The 7,849-nt window shown below is 52.3% G+C and overlaps 1 pseudogene; it reads left to right on the forward strand.

The window, feature by feature from the left end:
- The first annotated feature begins 7,027 nt into the window (after positions 1-7,027).
- On the forward strand, positions 7,028-7,134 carry LOC146076264 (U2 spliceosomal RNA; annotated as a pseudogene).
- Positions 7,135-7,849: the final 715 nt, after the last annotated feature.

Consider the following 7,849-nt stretch of genomic DNA (forward strand, 5'->3'; position numbering starts at 1 on the left):
AGTGACGTATATTGTGCAGGTAAGCGGAGCTGAGTCACCACTAGGCTTACTACAGTCTGAGGTAGTGACGTATACTGTGCAGGTAAGCGGACCTGAACCACCACTAGGCTTACTACAGTCTGAGGTAGTGACGTATATTGTGCAGGTAAGCGGAGCTGAGCCACCACTAGGCTTACTACAGTCTGAGGTAGTGACGTATACTGTGCAGGTAAGCGGAGCTGAGCCACCACTAGGGTTACTACAGTCTGAGGTAGTGACGTATATTGCGCAGGTAAGCGGAGCTGAGCCACCACTAGGCTTGCTACAGTCTGAGGTAGTGACGTATATTGTGCAGGTAAGCGGAGCTGAGCCACCACTAGGCTTACTACAGTCTGAGGTAGTGACGTATATTGTGCAGGTAAGCGGAGCTGAGCCACCACTAGGGTTACTACAGTGTGAGGTAGTGACGTATACTGTGCAGGTAAGCGGAGCTGAGCCACCACTAGGCTTACTACAGTCTGAGGTACTGACGTATATTGTGCAGGTAAGCGGAGCTGAACCACCACCAGGCTTACTACAGTCTGAGGCAGTGACGTATATTGTGCAGGTAAGCGGAGCTGAGCCACCCCTAGGCTTACTACAGTCTGAGGTAGTGACGTATATTGTGCAGGTAAGCGGAGCTGAACCACCACTAGGCTTACTACAGTCTGAGGTAGTGACGTATACTGTGCAGGTAAGCGGAGCTGTGCCACCGCTAGGCTTACTACAGTCTGAGGCAGTGACGTATATTGTGCAGGTAAGCGGAGCTGAGCCACCCCTAGGCTTACTACAGTCTGAGGTAGTGACGTATATTGTGCAGGTAAGCGGAGCTGAACCACCACTAGGCTTACTACAGTCTGAGGTAGTGACGTATACTGTGCAGGTAAGCGGAGATGAACCACCACTAGGGTTACTACAGTCTGAGGTAGTGACGTATATTGTGCAGGTAAGCGGAGCTGAACCACCACTAGGCTTACTACAGTCTGAGGTAGTGACGTATACTGTGCAGGTAAGCGGAGATGAACCACCACTAGGGTTACTACAGTCTGAGGTAGTGACGTATATTGTGCAGGTAAGCGGAGCTGAACCACCACTAGGCTTACTACAGTCTGAGGTAGTGACGTATACTGTGCAGGTAAGCGGAGATGAACCACCACTAGGGTTACTACAGTCTGAGGTAGTGACGTATATTGTGCAGGTAAGCGGAGCTGAGCCACCACTAGGGTTACTACAGTGTGAGGTAGTGACGTATACTGTGCAGGTAAGCGGAGATGAACCACCACTAGGCTTACTACAGTCTGAGGTAGTGACGTATATTGTGCAGGTAAGCGGAGCTGAGCCACCACTAGGCTTACTACAGTCTGAGGTAGTGACGTATATTGTGCAGGTAAGCGGAGCTGAACCACCACTAGGCTTTATACAGTCTGAGGTAGTGACGTATATTGTGCAGGTAAGCGGAGCTGAGCCACCCCTAGGCTTACTACAGTCTGAGGTAGTGAAGTATATTGTGCAGGTAAGCGGAGCTGAGCCACCACTAGGCTTACTACAGTCTGAGGTAGTGACGTATGTTGTGCAGGTAAGTGGAGCTGAGCCACCACTAGGCTTACTACAGTCTGAGGTAGTGACGTATATTGTGCAGGTAAGCGGAGCTGAGTCACCACTAGGCTTACTACAGTCTGAGGTAGTGACGTATACTGTGCAGGTAAGCGGACCTGAACCACCACTAGGCTTACTACAGTCTGAGGTAGTGACGTATATTGTGCAGGTAAGCGGAGCTGAGCCACCACTAGGCTTACTACAGTCTGAGGTAGTGACGTATACTGTGCAGGTAAGCGGAGCTGAGCCACCACTAGGGTTACTACAGTCTGAGGTAGTGACGTATATTGCGCAGGTAAGCGGAGCTGAGCCACCACTAGGCTTGCTACAGTCTGAGGTAGTGACGTATATTGTGCAGGTAAGCGGAGCTGAGCCACCACTAGGCTTACTACAGTCTGAGGTAGTGACGTATATTGTGCAGGTAAGCGGAGCTGAGCCACCACTAGGGTTACTACAGTGTGAGGTAGTGACGTATACTGTGCAGGTAAGCGGAGCTGAGCCACCACTAGGCTTACTACAGTCTGAGGTACTGACGTATATTGTGCAGGTAAGCGGAGCTGAACCACCACCAGGCTTACTACAGTCTGAGGCAGTGACGTATATTGTGCAGGTAAGCGGAGCTGAGCCACCCCTAGGCTTACTACAGTCTGAGGTAGTGACGTATATTGTGCAGGTAAGCGGAGCTGAACCACCACTAGGCTTACTACAGTCTGAGGTAGTGACGTATACTGTGCAGGTAAGCGGAGCTGTGCCACCGCTAGGCTTACTACAGTCTGAGGCAGTGACGTATATTGTGCAGGTAAGCGGAGCTGAGCCACCCCTAGGCTTACTACAGTCTGAGGTAGTGACGTATATTGTGCAGGTAAGCGGAGCTGAACCACCACTAGGCTTACTACAGTCTGAGGTAGTGACGTATACTGTGCAGGTAAGCGGAGATGAACCACCACTAGGGTTACTACAGTCTGAGGTAGTGACGTATATTGTGCAGGTAAGCGGAGCTGAACCACCACTAGGCTTACTACAGTCTGAGGTAGTGACGTATACTGTGCAGGTAAGCGGAGATGAACCACCACTAGGGTTACTACAGTCTGAGGTAGTGACGTATATTGTGCAGGTAAGCGGAGCTGAACCACCACTAGGCTTACTACAGTCTGAGGTAGTGACGTATACTGTGCAGGTAAGCGGAGATGAACCACCACTAGGGTTACTACAGTCTGAGGTAGTGACGTATATTGTGCAGGTAAGCGGAGCTGAGCCACCACTAGGGTTACTACAGTGTGAGGTAGTGACGTATACTGTGCAGGTAAGCGGAGATGAACCACCACTAGGCTTACTACAGTCTGAGGTAGTGACGTATATTGTGCAGGTAAGCGGAGCTGAGCCACCACTAGGCTTACTACAGTCTGAGGTACTGACGTATATTGTGCAGGTAAGCGGAGCTGAACCACCACCAGGCTTACTACAGTCTGAGGCAGTGACGTATATTGTGCAGGTAAGCGGAGCTGAGCCACCCCTAGGCTTACTACAGTCTGAGGTAGTGACGTATATTGTGCAGGTAAGCGGAGCTGAACCACCACTAGGCTTACTACAGTCTGAGGTAGTGACGTATACTGTGCAGGTAAGCGGAGATGAACCACCACTAGGGTTACTACAGTCTGAGGTAGTGACGTATATTGTGCAGGTAAGCGGAGCTGAACCACCACTAGGCTTACTACAGTCTGAGGTAGTGACGTATACTGTGCAGGTAAGCGGAGATGAACCACCACTAGGGTTACTACAGTCTGAGGTAGTGACGTATATTGTGCAGGTAAGCGGAGCTGAACCACCACTAGGCTTACTACACTCTGAGGTAGTGACGTATATTGTGCAGGTAAGCGGAGCTGAGCCACCACTAGGCTTATGATAGCCACTTATGATAGCAGGGAGTGGCAGTGGGTGACATGAGAAAGGGGGACATGGAGAGGCAGTGAGTGATATCAGGCAGAGGAAATTTGTCCTAACCAGGACTTTAGACAGGTTTACATACAGAGTGACATTTAACTGGATGAAGGAGGGGGCAATTAAACTGAATAGAAAGGGAGGCAGTAAATATGGCAAATGGAGGTGGGAGACTACAAATACAGCAGGAGGGTACACTGTGATTGGACTGGCTGGGGGGTTCTAGCAGGGAAACCATTAGATGGGGCAGTGTACCAGTTAAGGAGGGAGGGGGGGCTGAGCTGGGTGGGAGACACATTGATAGGTGGTCAATTAAATATTGGGGGACAGGGCTGATTTGAAAGAGGGGTGGCACTGACTGGGGGGTTCTAAGTGTGGGGCTGAAAGATGGGTGAGTTGCTGGTTGGATGGGAGAAACTAGATGGAGGGGACAGTGGGCTGGAGAAAAGGCAGGCAGTGGGATAGAAGCAATGACCTGGGAATGGTGCTGGTCTATCCCTTCCTGGCATACCTGGTCAGTAGCTGTGTTTGAGCAGCCCCTTGCAGGTAGTCTTGCAGGCACTCTCCATCAGTCTGAGAGGTGAGGAGACGGGCTTCTCTGCAGCCGGGGCTTCTGACAACAGACTGTTACAGCACTGTACTGTAACGCTGTCTGCAGCTGCAAACCGGCCACCGCTCCTCATGATCCTTACTGCCGTTGTTCTCATGCGCCTTCCGGCAGCTGCTACCAGTGCTCCCTGTGAGACTAACCACTGGCCGCCCATAACTCAGTAGCGGTGCGCGGGTGCACGGTGACGTCACCCGCGCACTAGCCGCGATTCATACTTGGGACCGCTGCAGCCACTGCTGCAGGTTTCAGGTGCCCCCCCTCCCCCTAAATCCGCCAGTGGCAGCGTCCCCTCCTCCACTCACACCGATATCCGAATCGGAGGAAGCGGCGTAAAGAGAGGGAGGAGGCGGGTGCTGCTGTACACAGGCACACACGTACCGCACTGTAATAATGTGCTGCTGCCCGGCAACAGCCTGTGTCAGCGCTAGTAACACAGTCACAGATCCGATCTGCGGTGGGGAGTGAGCCCTTTCATGGCGCCATGCAAGGTGATGTAAAATTCACATCTCCCGCTGGACCGCCAGCCAATAGGCGCTCGCGGTCCAGCAGCCACCAGTTGATTGGCTGCTGGATCGCAAGCGCCCATTGGCTAGCGGTCCAGGCTGATACGTGAATGTTACATATCAGCACGTCTCTCCTGGACCTGGAGTCCGTAAAAAGTGGGCAGGGGAGCAGGGAGCGGGCAGGCGATGCTGGTATCGGGTGGCCTGGAGCAGGTTCCGGAACGCCGTTCCTGATGACGTCATTTTTTATTTGAACTTCAGGAACGGCGTTCCGGACCGTTACGGCCGAAAAATAGCCATATACACACACACCAGGGATCGCGACATTTCCTTAAAATGTAGGATACAGAATGAAAGTGTAGAGCCAGTAATAGGGACAGTGCGCTTAAAAAATTTCACCATAATGTCAAACACCCATTACAGATTATACCACATGCCATAATGCCCATTACTGGTTATGCCACACACTGTAATGCCCAGTACACATTATGCCACACACTGAAATACCTGTCAAATATTTTACCACACGCCATAATTCCCATTACATGTTATTCCACACGCCGTAATGCCCATTACTCATTATGATACACATTGTAATGCCTATTACATATAATACCACACGCCATAATTACGTATTATGCCACATACAGTAAGTTCCGCTTAACTACATGCTCATTGCTATGGGTTTCATGCTTGATGCTAGGGGTTATCATGCTCATTGCCATGGGTTTACATGCTCTGCCAGGAGTTAGCATGCTCATTGCCATGAGGTTAACATGCTAGTTGCCATGGAGTTACATGTTCTGTCAGGAGTTACATGCTCTGTCAGGAGTTACATGCTCTGTCAGGAGTTACATGCTCTGCCAGGGGTTAATATGCTCGTTGCCATGGGGTTAACATGCTCTGCCAGAGGCAATGAAGAGGTGCCAAGTTCCGTAGCAGCAACTGCCACACTGAGGGGGTAGACTGAGGGGGTCGACAGGGCCAGGAGGACTACATCACTGCAGACGGGTGGCTGGAGGTTCGGCAGAGAATAGTTGCACTGACACATCCACGGCTTCCCAATACTGGGGCCGCGGCTTTACCGCATATGGCAGGCCCCGGCGTCGGAGAGTGGAACGCGATTGTCCGCTATATATGGCCTCCTTAGGCAGGAGCTCAGACACACTGCAGCTGCATCCTATCTCCTAACTCCTTGGTTGGAGACAGGAGTATCCCGCTTTTTGATTCTTTCTCCCGGTCTCCCGGGAATGTACTGGATCCTCCCGGATTTTAGCCTGCCTGGCAAAAAAATCAGTGAATGCCATGCGCAAGTCACAAAGCGCAGCGCCGACGGTAACCTCTGTGCGGCTGTCCTATTAAATGACAGCCGGGGACCGGATGTGGTCACCATCATAGCGGCAAGCCGGCAGCAGCAGCATGGGGCAGCCGCGGGATCATCAGCAGTGCACAAGCGAGCAGCAGAGGAGAGGAGGCTACAGGACTCAGGAGCAGCAGAGGGCAGGCCGGCAGCGCCGCAGATGACAGTAAGATAGCGGCTGGCTGCTTCGGCACTTCCCTCCTGCTTCTCTCCAACTGCGCTGTTTACTTTAATAAGAATCAGGCTGTATCTCAAACCCCCGCCCCCCTCAATACAGACACCCACGCTGCCGCTGCTTCATAAAAATTGTTCCCCTCCCCACTGCCTTATAACATTTTTATGAAGCAGTAATGAGGGTGCAGGAGGAGAGGAACAATTATTTTTATAAAGCAGCAGCAGCAGCAGCGTGGAGGGAGAGAGGGAGGGAAGAAACAAGAAGGATTCCAAGTTTGAAAAATGTATGTAGCGCTAACTTTCTAAAGTACTGAAATCTGAAATGTACTTTGGATAGCTCCGCCCATGGCCCGCCCAATTTACATGCCGTAAATGGGGTGGGGCCATGGGCGGGGCTAGCCAAATTACAATTGAGTGCTCCCACGCCCCCTCTCTCCCGCAAAGCCCAGCTAAGAAGTCGGCAAGTATGCCCTAACAGGATCTGGTCGCCAGGGAGGAATATCTGGTCACCATGGCGACCTGTACCCCGGGGTTTGTTGAGCTCTGATAAATATATGTCAGTACTGTGGTGACCCTGTGGTAATATCCCTGTGGTAATAACCCTGTGGTAATAGCCCTGTGGTAATATCCCTGTGGTAATAACCCTGTGGTAATATCCTTGTGGTAATAACCCTGTGGTAATAACCCTGTGGTAATATCCCTGTGGTAATATCCCTGTGGTAATATCCCTGTGGTGACCCTGTGGTAATAGCCCTGTGGTAATAACCCTGTGACAACCCTGTGGTGATAACCCTGTGGTAATAACCCTGTGGTAATAACCCTGTGGTAATAGCTTCTCGGCCTTTTGGCTAAGATCAAGTGTAGTATCTGTTCTTATTAGTTCATTCTGAGAGGCAGCTCTGCTCCTTGTTTCTTGGACCGACAACGGTCCTTCTCTGGGCTACCGCTGCCAGGCCGAGAAAAACGAAAAAACGAAGACGTCGAGACTGCGAGGAGGAGAAGACATCGCTGAAGAGGGAGAAGCCGGAGAAGACTGAGGCTCAGACTTGCGCTGCTGCCCTCCAAAGCGACCGCCGACCCCTCCTCCTCTCGACGCCGAGGAAGAAGCTTCGCCCCGACTGCGAGGAGAAGAGGACTTCGCCAGAAGAGGATTGCAACGCACTCTAGCCACCTGGGAGAGGCAGACTTTTTTGCTCTGCCCTCTCGAAGCCTTGCAGCACTCCCGAGCTGCCTAGGAGGGTCAGACTTTTCTGCTCTGCCCTCTGAAGCCTCCACCGCTCCGGAGCCGTCGCCGAGGGTCAGACTTTCTGCTCTGCCCTCCGAAGCTCTGCAAGGCTCCCCAGCCTCTGTGGAGGGTTAGACTTGCTTTGCTCTGCCCTCTGAAGCCGTGCATCGCTCTCTAGCCTCCTTGGAGGGTTAGACTTGTGTTGCTCTGCCCTCTGAAGCGACCTCCTCATCCCCTCCTCTCGACGTCGAAGAAGACCCTTTGCCCCGACATCAGCTGCCCCGAGAAGCCGGAAGGATGGCCACAGCCTCCACTTCGGCCCCCCTCGCTGGGAGGAAGCCCGGGAAGAAGGGTAAGTCACCGGCCGAATGCCCGACCAGATTGGCCGGCCCTAGCTCCACTGCCCCTTCTGCGACACCACCAAC

This window comes from Crinia signifera, chromosome 4 (assembly GCF_055691185.1).
Source record: "Crinia signifera chromosome 4, ASM5569118v1, whole genome shotgun sequence".
Lineage (NCBI taxonomy): Eukaryota > Metazoa > Chordata > Amphibia > Anura > Myobatrachidae > Crinia > Crinia signifera.